The sequence below is a fragment of the Polypterus senegalus genome, chromosome 6 (assembly GCF_016835505.1).
Source record: "Polypterus senegalus isolate Bchr_013 chromosome 6, ASM1683550v1, whole genome shotgun sequence".
NCBI classification, from domain to species: Eukaryota; Metazoa; Chordata; class Cladistia; order Polypteriformes; family Polypteridae; genus Polypterus; species Polypterus senegalus.
This window is the reverse complement of record NC_053159.1, coordinates 156356231-156381099: the sequence shown is the minus strand read 5'-3', so window position 1 is coordinate 156381099 and position 24869 is coordinate 156356231. Positions and strand designations below refer to the sequence as shown.

General features: G+C 37.7%; 1 protein-coding gene and 1 long non-coding RNA gene across 8 annotated transcripts in view; one reads left to right on the top strand and one right to left on the bottom strand.

Annotated features, from left to right (window-relative positions):
• The window catches only part of LOC120531733, a 70735-nt gene extending 62213 nt beyond the window's left edge, over positions 1–8522 (bottom strand). Inside the window, exon 1 of the long non-coding RNA XR_005634149.1 lies at positions 8465–8522. This is a non-coding gene — a long non-coding RNA (uncharacterized LOC120531733). The remainder of the gene's footprint in view (positions 1–8464) is intronic.
• kalrna (kalirin RhoGEF kinase a) overlaps positions 1–24869 on the top strand; it is a 758514-nt gene that overhangs the window by 426051 nt on the left and 307594 nt on the right. The gene's annotated exons all lie outside the window — the stretch shown is intronic.

The window sequence follows — 24869 nt, the reverse complement described above, 5'->3', positions numbered from 1 at the left end:
AAAAACAATTGCATTATTTAGCAAAAGCACTGTATGGCATTAGTTCGCAAAGATATTGCCTGCTGGGATTGGTATTATTGTGCACATGCGTGCTCTAGTCATGTGCATAGCACATAAACAAGTGACAAGAATTGAACAGACATTATAGGCATACATTTAATCCTGAATGTGCTGAGAGGTAAACTTAAAATCCACCCAGTTTAGGGTCACAGCAGCACAGGGTGTAAGGCAAGAAGCAAACATGGGGGCGGTTTATCAATTCTTTGCAGGGCACAATCATAAAAAGAGTGTGCTCCGTGCACTTTGGTTAAAAAATATATAAAAAATGATCAGTTTAGTTTAATAAAATGATTTACTATAGATATTTTGAAACAGTGTAATCTAGTGACAGGGTGTTAATATCTCTTAATATCACAAATCTTGTGGGGCTCAGGTTGGGAATGGAAAAAGGAGAAAGATTTTATTTAATTCACATCACATAAATATTTTTTCTTAATTGAGAAGCATTACTGACACATGTTCAGTATTCAGTGTTCAGACAGTCATCCACAGTTAAGCACACTCTCTGATGCCAATCAGTCCATTAATGCATGGGGACATCATGCAAACTCCTTGCAGACCCTGGCACTGTGGCTCAGCGTTACTATAACCTTTCTTCAGTTCTTGTCACTTTATTGCATGCTATGGACGTGTTTAACCTATCCCTCAATAGCTGTCACTATACAAATGAAACATGTGCATGTGCAATATTAATAGAAATAAATAACAGAATACTTTTTCAAAAATAACATACTTCTTTTGCGTAATAATCTTGAGTGGTAGGAATAAGATTCTGTATAATACTGTATGTGGTTGTTGGACTGGCAAACTGCTCAGGGTGAGCTCCTAAATTTTGCTCAATGCTGTCAGAATCTCCTCTCCCTGAACGTCACTCTGAATAAATCATTAAATTGTACATAACAGTTAGTAGCAGTATCAACTAAAGTTAAGTGTCTAGTCAGCAAAACTCTGTGATTAAGCACTGGAATTCGATAGCACAGAGTTGAAGTCATTAGTTCTTCAGTTTGTCGGTATCTTTCGTTCAGATCCTAACCTGGTCAATGTCTGCAGAGTGTAACATTCTCATTTTGACAGCATAGCTTTTTTAAGGGTACCTAACTTTGCTCAGACATCCTGGGGATGTGCATATAAGATTGAGTGGCCATCCAAACTGGCCCTGTGTGGGCGAGTATGCATTCTGATGGAGCAGCACCCTCAATCTAGAGTTAGTTTGTGCCTTGCACCTTGTGCTGCCTGGATGGGCTCCAGCAACCTTGTAGTGGAATAGTCAAGCTTGTAAAATGAATGAACAGTTTGTAAGGTAAAGGCATATTGTTTTTGGCAGTGATCCAACTCTCTACATGCAATGGAGGTGTTTCTGCCATTCTTTGAAAATATTGGAAACATGATCAGTGTCTTAATGATTATTATACAACGTATAGGACTGTAATAGACGAAAAGATTATATTTACTGTAACAGTCCCTATATGTATTGATTGTATAATGGCAACATCAGGCACATGGCAGGAAACATTCATGGCTATGCAAGCCCGGAGCCTGTCTGAAAATCACTTGGTATAAAGCTGACATCAACCCTGCACCCTGTCTATTAAACCCAAGTCCAAACTAATCATATTGTTTGTCTGCTGAACATGCTGTCAATACAGGATGGCACAAGTGGAAAACTGTGTTAAACACATCTTGAGGTTAGCAAAGTTACAGTATTTGATCACTGTCATGACTGCTTTGATATCTCTCTAGTTATAAAAAAAACAAAACTTGGAAGGCGACGATACGTGATCTTCTCGGAAGACAATTTGACATCCCGTGAGACAAGGCAGTGAGACAAAAGGACAGCTGCTATATAGCAGCAAGACAGCAGCTGATCCGACCGCATCTCCTTAGCGTGCGTTCAACCCACTTGACAATGCGAGCGGCAGAGACACAAAGTGGCTGGAGCGTAGCACGCCCGGGAGGGGGTTTGGAGTGGGTGAACGAAGCGAGCAGGGGGCAAAGCCCCCTAGTTCTAATTAAAGGATGATTAAAGGTTAGAAAGTATAAGTTAAATGAGGCAGGCTATCAAAGTGGTGAAACAAGAAGGAACATCTTGAGAGAGCTGGGGTCAGTATGTACAAACTTTAAAAATCAGCAGGAAAACATGAGCTTATTATCAAAACAAAAATAAGTCAAATCCTAAAATCAAAAAAAAAAAAAACCCTCATAAAGAAAGTAATGTTCTAAAGCTAGGTAAGAGGGTCTTTGCTTTGCAACAGAGCACAGTTACAATTTACAGTATGTGTTTTAAACTTACAGAAGATTGCTGCCAAAACAACATGGCCATACCGTACTGATGTAATGTGCACACATATGTGACACGCCTCTAGTAACACATGGCAGCATAACAATCAAATGTTACAATGCAGACATCATTAAAAATGTATTAGGCCAAGACAACAAAGCTTAGATTAGTATCGTTTAGGTCTAAAACCTAATATAAACACCCCTAAAGCTCAAAAAAGCAGAAAATAATTTAAATATGTATTTAACAACAAACCAATCAACAAAGGAATACTAATGTAAATAATTACAATTTAATAAGGTAAAACTAAAGAAAGAAAAATGAAGGCTCGACTTGATAGAGAAAAAAGTGACAAAGAAATAAAATGAAATTAGAAACAGAGATCAATAAAGAGAAGCAGACTTAAAGAATAAAAAAACATTTTACAAGCCAAAACAAAACACACCCAATTAATCAAAACTAAATAAGAGTCAGAATTCTGTTAGTCTCTAAATAATCCAAAAGTTAAAACCCAAGGGCAAAGTCTAAATCTAAGCCAGAGGACAAACCAATAACTTGAAACCAGAAATTAAAAGACCTATGCAATAAAATTCTTGTAAATCAATGAGCTATCCACGGGAGAAAAGTGGGCCAGTAGGCAGAATGCCACAGCAAGGAAATCTGGCCAAGCGTAGACCTTGCGCATCCCTCAGGTGAATGAGCTACTAATTTCCACAGCACCTGATGGAAAGATGGCTAAATCGGGGCCTCCCTTTATTAATTAAACAAAGCAGGAAACAGAAGGTACATCAAAGGGTAAGGAGACAACATCAAACCATGACAATATATTATTCCCTTTAGTTTTTGTGATAATAGTTGCAATAATGATTTGCAGTGTCAACACTCTTTTGCGAAATAGCAAAATTCAAAAAGATGTTTCTTATTAAAAGTGTGCTGAGAGCTGCTTACAATATCTGGTTACTCTAAAAGTACGCACAGTAATAACCATACACCAAGGCATCCCGTAGCTCTATTGACAGCTGCATTCCTGATTTTGAACAGTGCTCTACTATTATACCTCTGCTTAAAATGTTGCTTTAGGCTGACTTTGCAGTACATCACTTTTTCTATGATTTTCAGTTATAGCCTTTACTTACAGCCTTCATAGTGAGTAATAGACAGTTGCGGCACATTCCCATCACAACCAGTTACATAGTGTGTCACCCCAGTGACTGTCAAACTGTCAAAGCATTCAGGAATTCTATGTGACTTTCAACAATTGTAATTTATTTCATTTTTTTTTTCTTTGTAGAAACTGCTTTTGAGGTTGTTTGATTATTTCATAGTGACCTGATAAAGTTGCATTTTATTCCCATTAATGTGTGTGTCACCTTGCGGGATAAATATGGCGGCAATTACATTACACATTTTTCCTTGGCAGATAAAACTTCTTGAACTTGAAATGTGCTGTAGTTAGTCTCTTTATCATGTAGGCTTTAACATCAGATTTCTTTTATGGTTTTTGATTTCGCTTTTGACTTCTTTGGTTGTGTGTTTTGGTTGGTTGTCTTTTTTGGTATTGGCCTGATTTTATGGTCTGACTATGATTTTTGCTTTGTGCTACCATCTCCTGGTTTTATTCTATTCTCACAATAATCCTTCAACACTAGCGTACAACATAATCATAGGGGTGGACTTTTGTGTTTGTGCGTGTATAGCTAGATGTATTATACATACAGTGCCCATGAGCAGTGAAAAACAATGGAAACTGAAAGGCAAGAAAGTGAGCCTTCTGGAATGTGCAAACGGAGAAAAAGCTGGTTAAACCCGAGACCCTGCACAGATGCTTCATATTTGTTTGAGCATGACAGAGTAAAAAAGCAAAACAAAAAGATAGGCCGAGATTGTAATGTATCACATTAGGCTCCATGTTGATTGCCTACTAAAATAAGGCAACATTGTGGTACTTTCTGTTATATTTCAATAAAGGTTCCTCTCCTAGTTGGGGTGCAAATCTTTGTTCAGTGTCTTCTTTGTTCATTTTTGATTCTTTTGTTTGTATTAACTGTATTTCTAATTATTTTGTTTATTGTGTTGCATTTATTTGTATCTTATTTGTACTTAAATTGTGTCTATGTACCGGTGCCTATGCTTGTGTCATCTTCTGTGTGGTCCCCAAGAGGCAGGGCCACCTGCACATCACAGTAAGGGGCTGGCCTCAGCACTATTTGGGTAGGGGGGACCCACAGTTACTTTTGTGATTTTCTTTTGAATCCCTGGATGTTTGAACCTGTGCTCTGTTTAATGGCTTCTGCTCTTGGATTTTGGATCGGGCCTCTGTTTCCTTTTGGAATTGCCTTATATTGGCATTGAATCTATTCCTTTGTGCTTTTCTGAGCTTCAATGTGTAACAAATATTTGGGATTTAAATGCATGGGAGTTTGTGAGATTATTAACACTTTCGCTTAGTAATATGAAATTTCAAAAGTCATGTGGAAATCAGGTAATTGATTATCCACTGCCATTCCTAGCTGGATAATTTGGCACCCACTGAGGCAACAAGTTTCAATAGTCACAGTTATTAAATTCAACATGCTTTCCATTCAGAAATCCTGCTGAATCTTGTAGTGTGACACTAGCCTTATGTAGGGCTCTAAAAGTCTTGCATTTTTTGCTGGTTTCCTTGTCAAATTTGAACTAATAAAAGTAGTTGCCTGTTCATCCTGTTTTAAGCACCCCTTTGATTACGGTTCTTTTATGCTTGTGCGTATCTATATCCCTGTCTACAACATGACTTAAAGAAGTTCAGTCTCATTTTCCATTCTTGGCTTCTTCATCCCAAAAACTGACTTTGTCAGATTCACCCAAGCAGATAGCGAGGACTACTAGATTTAAGCAAAAGGTTGAGGTGAAACTTAGATGTCAAAAAGCAAACAGTTGTGCTGCAATATGTGGGATCGCTCCACTTCCTCTAAACTCTCTTACAGTACATTCTTTGTCTATCCATTAATTTTGTGAACACCTCATTAAAATTAAATGTCGAGCTGGAGCCTGTAATTGTCAGCATGACCAGACAATCAAAGACAAAAAACATATGCAGTGTATATAAGAGTATCTCATATACAGTGCATTCAGAACGTATTCAGACCCTTTTATTTTTTACACTTTGATTTGATGCAGCCTTGTGCTGTACCTCATCAAGTAACACTCGATACCCCAGAATGACAAAGCAAAATGATGGAGATCACCAGTGGACAGTTACAGTATCTTCTGGTCTCTCCATAGATATTCAGTTGGGTAAAGCCCAAACACTGGTTGGGCCACTCAAGGACATTCAAAGAGTTGTTCCTTACCTACTCCTATGTTGCCTTTGCTTTGTGCTTTGGGTCAAAAGGTGAATCTTTGGCCCAGTGTGAGGTACAGACTGCTCCAGAGCAGGTTTTCCTTAAGGATATCTCTATCCTTTGCTATGTTCCATTTTCCTTCTACCCTGACTAGTCTCCTGCTACCTGCCATTGATAAACAACCTTACAGCATGATGCCGTGACCGCCATGCTTCACTGTTAGAATGGTACTCTATAGGTGACGAGAGGTGCCTACAGTTCCAAACAGTTCCATCTTGGTTTAATCAGACCATACAGCCTAGTTTCTCACAGTCAGAGAATCCTTTAGGTAGCCTTTGTGCAAACTCCAAAGAGCCTTTCACATGTCTTTTACAGAGACAAGGTTTCTCTCTGGCCACTCTGCCATAACACCCAGATCAGTGGAGTGTTGAAATGATATTGGTCCTTCTAGAAGTTACTCCCATCTCCACATGGCTTAGACAGAGTAACCATTGGGATCTTGGTCTACTCTATTACCAAAGTTATACTCCCCCAATTGCTCCCTTTGGCCGGGCAGCCAGTTCTTGGAAAAGTCATGATTGTTTCAGACTAATGGAGACCACTTTGGTCTTGGAAGTCTTCAATGCTGTCAGAATTGTTTCTAGCCTTCCCCAGATCTCTGCCTCGACACAATCATGTTTCTGAGTTCTTCAGGCAATTCCTTCAAACTCACGGCTTGGTTTTTAGTTTGATACACATTAGTAACTGTTGGACCTTATATAGATGGGTGAATTGACCACAGGTAGACTCTAAACAAGGTGTTAAAACATTTCAGTGATGATCAATAGCAAAGGGTCTGAATGCTTGTGTCAATGTATATTGCATTTTTAAGACATGTGCAAAAAATTCCATATTCTGTATTCACTATGTCATTTTAGGGTATTGAGTGTTTCTTGATGACTTAAAAATAAGTTTAAAAGTTTTTAGCACAAGGCTGCAACTTAACAAAATGTGAAAAAAGTGAATAGGTCTGAACACTCTCTGAATGCACTCTACATCCAGACACTCAAACTGGTCCAATTTCAAATTTTCCATCAACACAGCCACATACAAAGAAAATGTCAACTCAATACAAAAAAGGAACTGGGCAAAGATTTCAATGAGACTCCCAGAGCTGTGAAGCTCCAGTGCCAACTGTGTACTGCTGTAACAACTCTCATATATCTTGATAATCCTTTATTGTCTAATTATTCCTATTCTGTACATAAACAGTACTTTGTGTCACTTGTAATGTTTAGGAAAGCAAACAATAATGAATTGAGTGTCACCTCTCATTTCTGGAAAAAGTCAAGAACATGTTCGCCATCTAGTGGTGTAGTGTTAAAGCTCCCCTGCAGGATAACAGAGAAAGCAGCATTTCCTCCTATTCTTATCAGTCTATTGAATGGGAAAGGTAAATAACCTGAATCTTTTGACCTAAATATGAACAGTAGGCAAATATTCCACAAAACTGGAGCAAAATTTGTCTAACTACTGAAATTGCAAGCAGCTTCTGATATGTGCTTTTTGTTTATCATTTTTTTCTGTAACTGTAATAAATTAATAAAGAGGATATTTATTTTCCTTTGATAGATTTACCGCCAGTGATAGGGCTCTTAGTCAATTTTAGTGCAGTGTGGCACTTTGAGTGATCGTTAGGTCTGCCACAACGCTCAGTATTATTTAAGGCAGCATTAAAAAGAGCATCAGGAACAGTCAATCGATTCATTAGGAGTACAATGAAGAGCTAAGGAATTGTAAAGATTCATATGGGGGAAAAAAAGATTAAAGTTCATTTTGGTTAATTTTTTATTGTACATTTACATGCCCATAACATTGTAAACAGTAAACAAAATGCTAAATTTTATATTGTAACACAAAAATATAATACTGGACAGAAAACAAAAAGCGTGCCATATATAGATAGAAATATACACAGTGTGTACACTGAAATATTTATGCAGACGTTTTTTGTTCTTTAAACAAATAATTATATTACGCAGTCAAGAGTATTAATATTATTATTACTTTAATGTAATGCCTTAGTGTTAAAAAAGATGATTTATCTTAATAGCTCTTTTCCTGTATGAAGATTAATGTACAGAAAGTCCTGTTAATGTGACATGACATATATCATTTTCTGTCCCGCTTAATTCAGACGAGGGTTGTGGGAGGGTGCTGGAACATATCCCAGCTAGCACAGGGCGTAAGGCAGGAACAAACCCTGGACAGGGCACCAGTCCATCACAGAGCAAAGACACATGCACACTTGGGCCAATTTTGTATTGCCAGTTCACCCAACCTGCATGTTTTTGGACTGTGGGAGAAAACCCTCGCAGACATGAGAAGAACACACAAACTCCACACACAAAGGACTCTGGTTTCCTAACTGCGAGGCAGCAGTGCAACCACTGCACCACCATAGCACCATGCCACCCTGTATATTTGTAGCTTTAATCGAGTTATTAAAATTAGTAAAATTGTCATATTAATAATATAAGAAACACAGCAAAATAAAGCTTGATAAAAATGCTTTTTATAAAAATGGATACAACTGTTAAGTAAATGAAGATAAAAAGCAGAGGCTGGAGCTCACATCATCTGTGGCTAACTGCTAGGGAAATACAGTCCTTAATTTCTGTAATTTTCTTGACATTTCCCTGTACTGCCTCACAACCCACCTTCATATAAAGGAATCCAGCATGTGGAAAATTCAGTTAAATTAAAAAAAGTCTGTCAATAATTTAAAGGTAAAAGAGCTCAAAAAAAGCCCAATTAAATTTACCTCAGTAAAGCTACTCAGACCCCCAAGTGGCCTGAGTGCTGGCGGCCAGCGATGTCCCTGCCATGTATTGGGCTCAGTTCCTATTTATAGTAACAGTTCTCAAAACTCCTGCTCTTGTAATTCCAGCACATCTGTGGCAGATATATGAGCACATACGGAATATCACATGTACAGAGACTATATTTTTAATTTAGATGTTTACAGCGTGAATTTGTATTTTATAAAATGAGGGGTTGACAGGATTACAGTAGAGAGCTAGCCAATACTAAAGATAAAGGCTGTATTATGATATCCTTGATTCTGAGGTTTCAATATCTTGCTTTTGTGATTCATTTTGATTTGTTCATGAAGCACAGAAATGAGAATGTAGGACAGATCCCCAGTGACAGGTACACGAAAGCTCTGCCATGCATTGTTTAAAGCCTGTGTGAATCACGTGGCTTGGGCTTCTAGCTGGAAATGGTTTCTGATTTCAATAACATTTTCACTTTAGATGATACTACCTTCAGCTTTAGCAGCTCAAGAACTGCAACACATTGATAGTGTTACATGTAGTGTTATTACTTTGATTTTAAATTTAAGAGGGAAAATGGATTATTTACAAAGCTTGGAAGAGCTAAGCTGCAACAACTTTGCTTTGATTTTACATAGGAACGCAAAGGGTGTTTTACAGGATTGGCTGCTGTAGTAAATTGTGACGACTGAGGCACATGCACACTTCTTTCAATGCTGCTTTCCAGAAGAGCAGAATGTGGGCACAAAAAAGTGTGTAGCTTCAAAGTTTTTTTTTTATTTCAAATGGTAATGGGGATGATAAGAAAGGCACTTACTGCACCTGATTCATTTGGTTACACTTATTAATGGTGTGACAGACATCCAGTGACCTTGCCCCACCGGGACGCCATGAGAAGGGAAGGACCGGGAGAAGGACAGTGTCTTCCCTGGAATGGAAGAGAGCAGCCACCCTGGATTGTATGGGGGCCACTGACCTGGGGAGCTCAACCCTGTGGAGTGACGTGGCCACCACCAGGGGACGCCTGGGCAGCACCAGAACTGGGGTATGCAGCACTGCCGCCATACCCGCAAGTGCTGCCGGATGTTAATTGGGGAGCACCTGGAGCACTTCCGGGTGCTATATAAAAGAGGCCACCTCACTCCATTCGGGAGCCAGAGTTGGGTGAAAGAGGACGGCACTTATGAGGGAGGAGATGGAGGCAGCAGAAGAGAGAGCGAGAAGGAACTTTATTATTGTTATTTTGTGCACTGTGGTGGGGGTTGTAAATAAACGTGTTTTGGGACATTCTGTGTCGGCCTGTTTGTGTGTGGGTCCGAATATTCCACAATGGACAAATCATATTCCATTCATCTCACTTCCTTCTGTGTGCTTGGATAGATGGCTCAAAGAGTTAGGGGTTAGTGTAGTGCAGAGGCCAGGAAACTGATCCTGAAATGAGAAGATGCCAAGGAAGTACAAATTTATAATCATGTTATAAAGAGTCATCAAAGATTTCCACAAACTAGTGACATTAGTAGAATACCAGTGACATACAATACTGTAAATACCACAACATAGATTAAATGCAGCATCAGATGATAGACACAAAAAACTCATGCGTTTGTTGTTGTTATGCTCATCATTGGGATGTGAGAAGAAACCAAGAATATCAGGAATAAAAAAACATCTACAGGGCTAGGGAGCAAGAGTTTAAAAACATACTCTTTATCGAGTTGAGGAGGGAGAAAAGTGACTGTGCAGGATGACTAAAGTCTTAAATAATACTGTTAAGTAAGGATCTTTGAGTATTATCAGCCTCCTTCGCCTCCCTCTGTAGTGATTTGCAGTCCTGAGCCAGTAAAGATGTACTATAAAAGTTCAGTCCTGACTGCTGACTCACTGGGTGACCATACACTAGCAGCTTAATCATGCCATAGCAAGTAACAAAAAAAATACTCTAGAAGAAGCTTTGGAGTGGAGTTTGCCACATAAGGATGGGGATATACATAAAGCTATGTGACGTGTGCACTTGAGGACGCTGCTGCTACATAATCATTGTACTCTCTATACCTGCGTGCGTACTTTAAGTAAATAAGGAGGATGTGAGAAATCATCACGGTGAGAAATCAAAGTCTAGTTTCACTGTGTTGTACGTTGAGTAAAGAAAGGTGTTAAAGATAAAAATTCTTTATATTCTGATGCTGTTGTGAAGATGCAAAATAAAAAAGACACAAAAGATGGTATGTGAGACCTTCAAATGTATCAAGTCTTTACAACAGGGAATGTGCAATGCTTGTATTGCCTATGCGAGAAATTTATGAATGCATAAATACATTTGCATGTCAGCATTTAGGTTAGATGCTTCACCACTCATTGAAATCATTCAAACATTGAAGCATGCAGATTTATCTTGTTGGAGCGGCATTGTGGCTTGCCATCACATGTTGACAGTAAACAAAAAATGCTGCCATCACGTCCCAAAACTTAGGTAGGTTACAGTTTCTGATATTATGCCACTACAGAACTTAAACTTAAACACACACATCACCCATATGTTTCCTGGTACTGCAACTCATACATGCATCATGTTCATCTGTGATGACTTGCTCAGAAGATGTGCCAAAAGAATGCTGGGAATGCATGGTAGCCATTATGCGTGTGTGTATGCGTGCCATATTAAATCAGTGATTAATCGATGTCTTGCGGCTTGTCGTTTGACCTTCTGGGCTCCTTACTAGTTGATTCTCATCAGCTGGAAGTAAACTGCAATTCTGAAGGTTGAAAGGACTTCAGTTAAGATCTTTCCATGTGATTACAACATTAATTTTCACTTTTATCTTGGAGTTTACCTTTCTCTTAACTGTTAGCATAGCTCAGAGCTGAAACAATCCCAGATTTAATTTGCATATCATAACTGCATAATTTATTAAGGTCATAATCTTTTCTGAAACTGTTTTCAATATTCATTTTAATTTTATTCTTTTTATTTTTTGCACTAACAACCTTTCTGTGATAAACATCATTTGCACTGCAGAAAAACAACAAAAGAAGGCTGCGTTCGTTTCATGCTGCATTTCTCCTCCCCGTCTCAATTTTCTTCTTTTTTTCCTGAGACCCACTTTAGTTTCCAATCCCCAGTCCAAAGGCCTCATTGTATTTTAATGAATCTCAGTATTTATCATCAGAAATACAATTCAGCATTTAGACACACATACAACTTCATGCTTTATCTGTCTCAATCAATCTGTCTCATCCTCTTTTGTAAGAATGATTTGCGCCAGCATCACTTAACAAATACAATTTTGTGTCTTGAGCCCTTAAACGCTGATGTGCTTCTCTATGATTTGTTTTATGATGGCAGTAGCAAGTTTAGTGCTCTAATTATTTCTCCCCCTGTGGATTGCATGGCTGTGAACAAGATAAAGCTTCTGATATAACCACACTTGTGCTCGCAGGACACCTCTGTAAACAAGATGATTCATCTTGATACTGCATCTGTCTGTAAGGAGATTATTAATGCACAGAGAGTCCTATTAATATGACAATATGCTGTGGAATATGCAATAAGGATCTGCTTGAGACATACAATACGATGAAAAAGAAAACTGGGATTTGGATGTTTATTTGAACCAAGGCCAACAGTTTGAGTCTAAAACTTTAAAAGGGTGACTCTTACATGTCATATTTACAAGTAGTCATCAAGTCCAAGAAGGTCCGAGCACCTATTAAATCTGTAAAGTCACTTGTTTCAAACAGTCCTACAATTCATATATTTCACTAGTGTCTTTGTGTACAGGACACTGTGTGGAGTTGGCATATTCTCCCCTGATCTATATGGGATGCTTTTTCTACTAAATGCTGTTGTTTTCTCTGACATGCTGAGCATGTTAGCTTAATTTATGATCAGAGTTGGTGTGTGTATGCATGTAAGTGTGCGCTGCGATGGACTAGTATCCTCTCAGGGGCATAGTTAGTTTTTATTGTAGTGACAGATTATCACTATCTATTGAATTATGTTAATTCATTAAATAATTAATTAGATTATTGGAAAATGAACAAGTTGTATTAAATATGTAAAGCACACTGTGTCTTTTATTTATGTCACTGAAGCATGGTGATGCAGTAGTTACTGCTACTGCGTTTACTGGTTTGGGTACCTCTGTTCAAATCCTGGGCTGGTAACCAACCCAGTGGAGTCTTCCTGTTTTCTGTTTTCCTCCTACATCTCAAACATACGTTTTAAGTTATTATTTTATTCCTTCCCAAATTAAACCACTCACTAGTTGCTATTGTACTTTCTGGGGCTGATCCCCATCTCTGAGCTCAAACCCTAAGAAATAAACTTGACAAAATTAAAGTGAAGTTCAGCTGAACCTGTGCTTAGTCCTCTCTAAGGGCTCAGCTTTGCTACTGTAAGCATAAGCATGAACTAATTAATTCATGGTGGGCAGAGAAAGATAACTTTTCAATTAATCTGATTGGTGATTTGATAAAAAGGCTGAGATCTTGACATGTGATGTTAAATTTGACTGTTTCAAGTTTAACCTAATTGTCCTGACAAACTGCTACTTTTTTACTTAAAAAAAGTATATACTGTCCAAAGGTAGGTAGTGAGCATTTTTTATTTATATATATATATATATATATATATATATATATATATATATATATATATATATTTCATTGTACAATTTTCTTTCTCAAATCGTGTTCAGTTTTATAGTCTTTTCTCACCAGCATATGTAATTTCCCCCAATTTAGTACTAAAGACCCTTTTAACTACTTCCATGCATATTTAAAAGGCCTTTTTTTATAAAATCTGTTTTCTATCTCTCAGGGCTTTCTCTTCTCAAAATATATTCTATAACAACTGAAGTGAGTCCTGAACCATTCCCACTAATCCCTCTACATCCGCCCACACCCCTTGTGCACAACCACACTCCCAAAACATGTACTTAATTGTTTCCACTTGTCCACAGTTTGACCTCAGACACTTGTTTGTGATAACTTGTGCCTGAACAGTCCAACTCTATCTGACTATCTTCCCCCTTACCATTAGCCAATTCAAGTCATTTAAGGTGTTTCTTTCAGACACTCTGGCTGTACCAGTTTCCGTATCTTATTACCAGTGTCTAGTTTCATTGCCTGTTTGTTCTCTATTTTACAGCTAACTGCCTCACACAAACCGTTTCTATTGTCAACACAAACCCATGTCTGTAAATGTTGGTACCTCTTGTTCAGTTCAATTACATATTCAAACCCTGCTAAGTCTCTTCTTCACCTTTTGCACGGTATTGGACCATACCACTAAAGAACGCATCACCAAATAGAGCCACAGTGCTTCAGAATACTGGAATTTGTGAACAAGGATAGGACCTGGGGCGACACGGTGGCGCAGTGGTAGCGCTGCTGCCTCACAGTTAGGAGACCCGGGTTCGCTTCCCGGGTCCTCCCTGCCTGGAGTTTGCATGTTCTCCCCGTGTCTGCGTGGGTTTCCTCCGGGCACTCCGGTTTCCTCCCACAATCCAAAGACATGCAGGTTAGGTGGATTGGCGATTCTAAATTGGCCCTAGTGTGTGCTTGGTGTGTGGGTGTGTTTGTGTGTGTCCTGCGGTGGGTTGGCACCCTGCCCAGGATTGGTTCCTGCCTTGTGCTCTGTGTTGGCTGGGATTGGCTCCAGCAGACCCCCGTGACCCTATTCGGATTCAGCGGGTTAGAAAATGGATGGATGGATGGATGGATAGGATCTAAAGCCTGGCACAGTGATGTAAAGAAAATGCAGTACATCTTTAAATTCCACAATCCCTCTACTTCTCCTGTCCAGAACCCTTTCTATATAAGCCCTATTTACACTTTTGTAGTCATTACCCTACACAAAACAAAATCTTCCTCCCTAAACAACAAGGCAAATGAAAAAAAACCCAAAATACATACAGAATTACAGTACCTCTGTGTTAACCACCAATGCCTTGCTTGTAAGGATCAATGCCACCCCTGTCAACAATGCCAGCATGCACCTAATTGCATATGCATACTTTCCAGTACCTCCTCTTACTCTCAGGCCTGTAGAAATCAACTTCTAGAGTCCAAATGCAGCTTATATTAACCAACAGATCACAAAGAGCCTCCTTCTTCTCCTTCAATTTTCCAATAAAACCTTTATAAGTCGACTTAATCTTATTCAAACTTCAACCTGTTGCTCCTTACAACAGTTCAAAAACATCCAAGCATCTTTCCAAATCCCAATCATCTGTCATAAATCAAAACATATAATTTGTATATTGAGATAACCTATTCCACACTCCCTGGCAAAAGTAAGCATCAATATCATTACATTTATGTTTTGTGGTATAAAAGTGTTCTTGAAAGGTGCTTAAACCTCTAAAGTTCTTTTTATATTGGTGGACAGGTTAGGACTGGAATGCCTAAATTATCGGCCTCAATTTACATGTACATACCCCATAATATTTACCTCTTTAACATCTACTCATTACTCAGGTTTCAAACACAATGGTGAACAAGGGTATGATCAAGAATACCTTTCCATGGACATCAGTTTCAAAACGTTAACGGGAGCTAGAAGTCACTTTGCTCACAAACCACACTCCTGTTGACTTCCTAAATTGCTACTCCTCAAAGGGCTACACTTCACACTTCCGTAAAGTCCAGAAGCTGCTTCAAGAGCTGTCCTCGTGCCACAATTCACAGATGTTGTGCTGTTTCCAGATATCTACTTTTGAAAAGGCCAAAGCAGTAACAAATCACTTGAACAAGCACACTAGGTCAGACAATATCAATAAATATGAAAAATCTCAGTGAAAAATACTGATTACATCTTGCCTGAAGAAGGGGCCCGAGTTGCCAAAAGCTTGCATATTGTAATCTTTTTTAGTTAGCCAATACAAGGTGTCATTCTGCTTGACTTCTCACTACATTCATAATGGCTAACATGGTACAACACCCTAGTACTACAGTGAAAAATATTCAAACCTTAATCATTATTGATGCAGAGAAAACCAGGCATTAAACACTAGAAGTCAAAAGTAGGAGAAAAGATACAACCTGAATGATTCAAATCAGGATTCGTGAAAGTGAGCTTAGCTTTAGTACAACCACGGGAGAGCTGTACTTGCAATTTAAAGATTTCATTCTTCTTGATCCAGCTGAGACATTCTTTAAAAGATTGTGCAACCATAATGTTGTCCTCTTCTTTATTGGGGTGCACTTTCATAGCATGATGGTTTGATGCAATTTCAGAGCTGCCTACACCCTTCTCTCTCTCTTTCTCATATCAATAATGCATTGTTATCCCTCCATTATTCACTCGCGTACAGCGATTCTCATTGGTATAGCCTGGTTAGATTTCATTAGACCCATGTGTTTCTCAAGAAAGCTGTTTCATATTGGCCATTTTTGAACGCAGAACTCAACTTTAGGAATGCCAGTACCTTGCTATTAAAACAAGTTTACTCAGATAGCCAATTAACATATAAAATGACTAACGATATGCAAATGGAGCTGACCATTAGGACACTGAAGTAATGGCTACTGAAAATGTGGGTTTGTAGTCATATAAATAATTGGCCATTTCAAGCAACAATAGCCATTAGCAAGACTAGTAATATTTTGCATGTATTTTAAAATCACTTTAATGGTATCTTGATAAGAAATGTATCAACCTGTACCTAAAATATGAACATTTCTGGGTGTATCCAAACTTTTGACTGGTACTATATATTCCCATATTCACTTCTCATAACTTATATACCCTCTTCTCTAAATATTGGACCAAAATTATTTTCTTTCATACATTAATCCCTGTTTAAAAAAACAATTCCCCTTCCGCTTCCTTTTCTAGTTTTGCAACCACAAGACCTCGCCTCTCTGGTTATATTTCTGTTTATCAATATACCTTTACATCCCATATCCTCTTTTCCTTCAGACTAATAACTATAAAAATCAAAAGGATTCTCTTGAACTCCTTATATTCCCTCCAAGTCCCTTTCAAGGTTCAATTTTCTATTTAGTTATGATTATGCAAGAAAACACATATTTTGATTTCTCGGTTGCATCCAGTTGTCATGGACTAGGAGTTGCAAAAAATATAAATCTCAATAAGTTCCAAAAAGACTTCCAAAAATACTCAGTAGAGCGGGGGTATTACTAACAAACCCCAGCCAGTAATAAGGGCCAGCATCATCTTTATAAAAATAAAAATGTTTATTCTCAAAATGCTTTTTAAAAACAAAAAAGCTCCATCGGGCACAAGAGGCAAAGGAATTGCTCAAAAACACTAAGGCAATCCAGTGCAAACAGAGAAACAAGGTTCAAAAATCTAGAAATCGAATAATTCAATGACACATAATTAGACTTACCAACTCCTGGGGAAGACCCTCTGGAATTATAGGGTGGAGGGCAGTTCCCGGTGAGGATTAGCAGGTGGCCCTGCCTCTTGGGGGCACCACCCAGAAAACACATGGAAGATAACACAGGGAGCTTATAGACAAGATCAAAAACAAAGGATAATGCACATAATCAACACAAGCAACATTAACATAACCCTCACAAAAATTAAACAAAAGACATGAAATGAGACTTTAAACCCCAATCAGGGAAGGAACCCTGGCAGAAACATGACACCAAAATCAGGCAGAAAAAAAAACAAACAAATAGCGATAAAACGGGTTAATACATACATAAAAATTATTAAAAAGATTAATTCCTGGAGCGATTTGTATGGGTGCTTTGATGCTCCGTGATTTAATGAAGTTCTATGTATAATGGATGTCTGTCATCAGTTAAGATGATTCCCAGTTTCTTTCAACATCGTCCGCTGACACACACATATCAATCATCTACATCAGCCCCAGTAACTGGATGTTTGAAATTCTGCTGGAGTTTTTTAAAATTTTGTTTTTTCAAACTACAAAACCAGGAAATGAAGCTGAACTTGATGACAGACAGGATCACACTGCTATAAAAAAAAACAAGAAGTTTTCGTGCACAATAGTCTAAGCTTGCGGAGAAGTAAGCGCTGATTGCACTATAGAGATCAGAAAGATCTATTGATGAAAAATATGTTTTCACATTAATATTCCAATTACGATTATTACCTAGGGTAGCTCCTAAGTATTTATATCCAGTAATTATTTCTACCTCCTCCCCCAGAACAGTGATGGCTGAACACAGACCTTTCTCCCTTAATATCTCTTCTCAAAATTCAGACCTCATTTATTGGTAGCAAAATGGTTCTACAACACATACCTGATAACATCAAGACTCCTGTCATACTCCAGCCTCCCTGGTGTACCACACAATTGCTAGCCTCCCTGGTGCACTGCGCCACCGCGGCACATTACACACTGCTTTTCACATGATAGCCATGAAGTCTTGATAGCGTTGCAGCACGTGTTCCCCTGTGATGTGACAAATGCATTAAAGTATAGGAGGGTGGGGTGGTTTAGGTCCCCCATGAAGTCCTGATTGCACTGAAGCAATTCCCCCATGAAGTTCTGATCATATTGAAGCATGTCGTTTTGTTTCATGAAGTCTACAAAAAAAAATTTTTTTTTGCAGACATTTTTACTTCAACAAAATAAGTATTGCTTTAGGTTACTTTAAAAAAAAGTAATCGGACTAAACACATGTTACTTTTAATGTGTTACCCTACTACTCTCAAGATTGTGCTGCTGATCAACATAAATTTAGGGATTCTAAAATATCAAGACAGATTGTTTCAACCAGGAGGTGGAATAATGCGATCACCAGAGCATCCCCCAACAGAGTGTAATTCAGGAAATGTATCTTGTTGACACATCTATCGTCTTCTACCTGTGGCTGCTGAAAGCCAGTGTGAAGATGACCGGGGGAACAGAGTGCAGCAGTCATAGATAAGATTATTTTTTAAATTTCCTATGGCAAGAGAATACCCATAAAGTAAAAAAAAAAGAGTGTTAAATAATAGGATGTCAGATGGAGGACTTGGTGTCAACACTCAACTGAAGTATTAACATAAGGTGAATCAGAAGAATTCTTAAAAATCCCTCTAGTAAATGGAACTGCATACCTAATGTCTTTTTCAGCAGCATAGGTAGGTTACAGTTTCTGATGTTATGCCACTACAGAATTAGTAAGGTACCTATAAAGTTGTCTGCTTTACATATGTAAGTTTTGCTGAGGTGGCTTTTCACTTGCACAGTTTTTCCTTTAAGTGTTACTCGCTCTACTTTTATATAAATGGTTTAATAACAATATTCTATCAATTCAACAATTATTTAATAATAATCATTACAAGATGGTCTATTCCAATTTTGGCTCAACATTCTGAAATATTTCTTCAAAAAGAGAATATAAAATGATATGCAACTCTATCCCAGATGTTTTTTTTTTCTCCTTGATTGAAAGCAGCCACACCGCTGTAGACATTTTCTCATTAGATCGATTTTCATTATCTGTATAAGAGGTTAACATTGGACAAGAGTTGTAATAATAATTTTTAAGGAACTTATTAATTCATGAAACTAACCCTCCAGTGACTTTTCAATAGTTTGCTCAACCAAGAAAAAACTGTTGCTTATAAATAAATGTTTTAGGAATAACAAAATTGAGAATTGTCGTTTAAAATATTGCACAGATATTACCTGGTTAATAAATATACTATGTAAGTTTCTTGATGAACTTGATGCTTGTTTGTTCTGTAAAGGGGCTACAAAGACTACAAACATTTATTTTTTCATTTTGTATTTGTCAGCTCTATTTGGTTTGATTTTTCTTAAGTCTTAAAGAAATTAATTGGTGCAGATACCCTTTCAATGTTGTTACAATTGGTTATGTTGAACATGATATAATTAATTATTACACTAGCTAAATGTATATACATCAGATGATACCTCTCAGAAGGATACCATCATTTATATCTTTTGTATGCACTAATTTATTGAATTATACAATCACATTATTATGTTTGTAATCTCAACAAAATAAACAGTTAAATAAGACTATTGTTCTCTTACGGTATTTCAGTTTCATGTAATTTAAATATGTTTGGTACTGATTCTTTCCTTGACTTATTTACTCTGTGCATAGAAAATTAAGATTTTGGAATGTGCAAAGCATTTAATAAAAATAATTCAAAAGAAAAGGCTGCCGTGGACAGGTGGGCACTTCAAAAACCCTTAACCATAACCTGATTAAGGGTTTACATGGCTGTGGTATGCTCAGATAGCACAGCATACATACTATGCTGAGATAGAGGAAAAGGTCATCATTACCACTTCCTGTTGTGCAATATCTCTAATATCTCTTTTTTTCTCATCATAACTAATTGATAATATTGATACACAACTATTTATCTTTATTTATATTCAAACTTTATATTAAAATATTTTCATACTTAGGGACATCAAAACGGTGGTGGAATTTTTTCATGATTACAAATGCATTTACCTAGATTACGTACAAGGTAAAATGAGTTCTAGTAACCTAAAAACATCGAGAAAGTGTTAGTATTATATAATATTTGTTCCAATAAATTGCTATAGGCAAAACTGCATTTAGCTACATTTAATTATGATAATGATGAAGGAAATAAAAAAAAATCATAAAATTAAATGTATTACCAGGAACACGACGGGGACGTAGCTTATTGTTCCCATTACATCTTTATATTTACATGGCATGTTCAATGTTTACACGTTATTGTTAAACCGATGATGTATAAATTAAAACAAAATTAATAATACTTGTTGAAAGAATATATTATATTGAATACAGTTTTTAATAAACACAAAAAATTCGGACGGTTATTTAAATAAAATACTACTTCCAGTTTAGTAATTTTTCTCAAATTTCTTATCTGTTTGTTTTTTATCATTATAAATACAAAATTTGAATCATCCATCTATAATTATAACTATAGTTTACTTGAAAATTCGCGAAAGTATTCAGTTAAGGTACCACTTTCCGTTGTTGGAAGTGGCCCAAAAGTTGTAAGGATTCCTGATTTTTGATATAAAGCAAGTGTACAAAAATCTCAACGTTGATCAAAGCATTTTCGAGTTATGGTGTTTACACACTGACAGACATGATTTTAAAAATGGTATTTTCGGACTTAGGAAGGTTAAAGGTTTGTGCACAGCAAGTTTCCATCCAGTTTTTTGCGACGTTTTGTTATCGACAAACAGAATATACGTTAAAAAAATGTGCGAAATTTGCTGTCTCCAGCCTGTTTCCCTCCAACTGGCTTTTTATCGATAAAATGGTGTGCGTGATGACGTCATCCCCTCCAAAACGAACTGTCGCATACGTTTTATTGTATCGCGAAAAAAATCTGCCCTTGAGCCATTTCCATACATAATTTTGGGTATGTCGCAAATTATCTACCTTTTGTTTTCCACGTTACACCCCCTCTACTAAACAAAGAAACAAAGAAATGGAGAGATTATTCAGACAGTTTTTTGAAATTTGCCAGCTTACTGTTATTTCAGTTTCACAAATAATTGGAATTGTACATAATATCCGAAGACGACAGCAGAATGAAGCAGTTAGCTCGAAGAAAGTACCCCAGTGCGACGAAACCCACGGGTATGGGAGAGACGACGGAATAAGACCTTCTGGGAGGAGGTGGTGGAGAGACACTTTACAGAAAATCTCTGGCTGCAACATTTTAGAATGACACGGCCGATGTTTGAGATGTTGTGTGGATTCGTCAGTCCTGATGTTGTGTCCATCACAGGTTGCCACCGACCACCGGTTCCAACCCAAAATCGGATTGCCATCGCCCTTTACAAGCTGGCAATATGCGCCGAGTAGTTGGAGAAACTTTCGGAGTTACTAAAACTACCGTCCATCGATGTGTATATGCTGTGTGCACCGCTATTAAAGAAAAATTAATGCGGCGTTATATCAGACTTCCGACTGTAGCGGAGGCCAATGAAATTGCATACCGCAATTCCTTGGTGCATCTTGTGCCACAGATTTACGGTGCGCTGGATGGCGCGCATGTGCCTATTCTTCCCCCGACGGAAGGCTACCGCGATTACATTAATCGCAAAGGGTGGCCATCTATTGTTCTCCAGGCCCTTGTTGATGACAGGTGCATGAAACGAGACATTTGCGTTGGCACTCCTGGAAGTGCCCATAATGCAGCAGTGTTCGCAGCATCGGATCTGTACAGGTGAGCCTACCTTTCAACATCCCTTCTCAGTGCGATAACAACTGAATTAGTACTGTAACCTGCTTCCCTTAAGGTTTTAATTAAAACTGAAATTTGAATTAATACAAAATAACGACATTTAATAAAAAAAAAAAAACTAAAGTTAATATTGAGAGAATTTCTCATATATGCTAAAACATCTGCCATTTAATAATAAGAAAAAAATTTTAGATAATGAAACACACGGTTTATTAAATATTTTGACTGGCACAGTAAATTACCTTTGCAGTTTTTGTATTATTTAGATATCCTGAGAGACACCCCCAGGCTACAGTTGATGTGGAGGGAGTTCAGGTACCCTTTTTATAGCAGGAGACCCAGCCTATCCGCTACTGCATTGGCTCATCACGAGAAATAACGAGTCTCTTCATCAGACCATGCGAACCGCTCCGCTATTCTCGTTTTGATTACATGTGATGAAAATGTATCATGTGACACATTTATTTGCGTTAAAGCCCTTTTTCCGACAAAAAGTGTTTCCAATGTAGTTTTTGCGACATCTGAAGTATTGATATGGAATTTATGCGCTAAAGTTAAACGGAAAAATATTATGTCGACATGTACAACATTTTATCGATAATTAGCATTTCCATAAGCTAAAATTTGATGCGCTAAATATTTTTTTGCAGAAACTCCTTGGATGGAAACCTGGTTATACATGCGTAACGGCGGCAATAAAGCGCAGGTAAACGCATCGTGTGCTGTTTAGGAGAAATTCGTTACCTGTTTCGAGAAGGTTCTTGCTATGTCCGTTCTTATTCTACCTAACTCATGCCAAGATCTGCCCCAGCACTCTGTAATCAGCTGTCCAGCCCTGATAAGTTTAGGTAATGAATGTTGACCCAGGCACTAATGAAAACCGCACATTACATCATTTGCACAGAAAATGAGAATAAACAAGTTCTGCTGTCTGCTGCTGTGCATCATGGGTTCAAAATGAAAATATCCTACGTTTAGACAGGCAAAGCTCCTTGCATTCAACTTTCCACGTGCTTTTTCTTTACGTGTTCATATGATATACACCACCAAAGCAGAGTCTGCGAAGAGAGCACAATTAAAGCATATCATGGTAACATAAGCATTTTGATGATTACTAAACGTATAAAACTGCAGCAGCATTGAGCGCAATTCGAAGTGCATCATGGATATGCAAATGAGTTCCCAAATCTCGCCTCAGGTGCGGAGTTTCTGCGGACTGGAGACTTGAGTAAAGGCGCCGGGCTCTTCTATATCAGACGTGAGGTGACAGTCGCAGCAGTGCAGCTTTTCGTGTCTCCCCCATCATGGCATAAACAGTTATGGGGCCTTTAAGGAGACAAAGAAGGACCTGCATAATAAGGCGATGGAGGTAATTATTAGTTGTTGCTTGAACGCATTCTACCGCTACATCTTTGTAACAACCTGAAAGGTATCAATAAAAAGTTAAAGTTTGCTGTTAATTTATGTTTTCAGTACCTTTGTGGCTTGATGTTGGCTTGTGGTTGGTTTTAGTTGTGAATTGAATGCGTTTTTCTATGGACTTTTTTTATTGACTCGCATTTCAATCGCCTGTGTGCAACTTAAGTTTAAAGGCGGTAGGATGCCGTTGCTAATTGCATTCGTCTGCGTCTAAGCATTTCAGTTATACATACAGTCTACTATATGTGCAAGTTACTTGATAAAGAAACGTGAGTATTTAAAAACGGAGTATGCATACACCCTAGAGGGAAAGGTATGACATTCGGACCCCAAATTCACTGTGCACAAGACCCGCCATCCACGCGGTCACACATCCAGAGTGAGGCCAGGTCTGGTGCAGCCCATTACCGCAGCCACCACGCGACGAAACGGCAGGAGTGAGGCGGGGTTTAGGTGGGGATATGACACTGGTCTGCAAACAACAACAACAAAAGTTCTCTCCCGTCAAAACGTTTAGCTGTTGTTGATAGATTTGAGGGTGCTGAATCCAAACCTAGCAACAGAATTGTACAACAGAATCCAGGTTTTTGAGAGATGACTGTTTTGAAGTAAAAAAACGCTTTTTTAGAAAGCGACGGAGGGAGGAAACGCGTATTAGAGACTGCTTCCATGGCTTAGGGAAAAAAATCCAAACTAGAGTGAAGAAAATAGATTTTTAAACACACACTGCACCCGGGTGTTTTGATAGGAAGAGAGAAACTCCTCAGTTTGTTCCTGGTACTTTTCCACCTTTGGATTCCCAAGAAAATTGTGGCACACACCTTTTTTTGTTCAATAAAGCAATTGTGTGTGTTCATTTACGTTTTGCTTAACAGGTTATCTGGAGGAGACAATGAATTGATCAACCCCACCGTTGCATATTTCTGTAAAAATATTTTAAACATTGCTCTCTTTTCTGGACAATAAAAAGGCATCTTTTTAATTTTCTAAGTATAAATTCATGGCTATATTGAAGTAATAAAAATAGAGTAAAAAAAAAGTAATGATTGAGAGCAAAAATTGTGTAGCAAATACTTGGTTTGGATTGTTTCCACCTAAATTAGAGGAAGATTGCAATTTTTCAGCTCAAAATATATCTCAAAAATATTCTGAGCATGAAAACACTTAAGCTATAATATAAACTTAATAAAAAAAACATTTTTTCTCTAAATTTGATGTCATAGAAACTTTGTGGTAGAAAATTTTGAATTCTGCACACCAATATATTTAAAGTACAACTTTTTTGTGCTGAAGGATTTTGGTGCAGACCATGGTTATTTATGTAAATGTCTAGACAACCTCAGTAAAAACCTGGTAATCCTTAATCCAACAAATCTGATTAAAAATGGAAGCACGAATGGCATTGACAAGGCGTGATGACCAAAAGACTTTTGTTAGTGAAGTGTTAGAAAAAAAACTATATATACATGTCAGAGATAGACAATTAGTTACTTGTCCCAGTAGGCCTCCAGCAGAGACAGAGCAGGCCAAAGTCTAGAATGAGTAAATGTAACACTTGTGACTTCAAGTACACATACCTCCACACAACAAAGCAATTTTTGTTCTAATACTATTCTATTTAATATATTACCAAAGTAAAAATACGAATTTCAAGTCTTAATAAATAGCTTTAGTTTCTTTCCTTCTGTCACACATGATTACACAAACATCTGAAACTGACTGTTTTTTAAAACAAATAGGAGAATTTAAAACAGTTTGTTTACTTTTGGATTCTTATGGTTCTTTTCTTACAAAATACT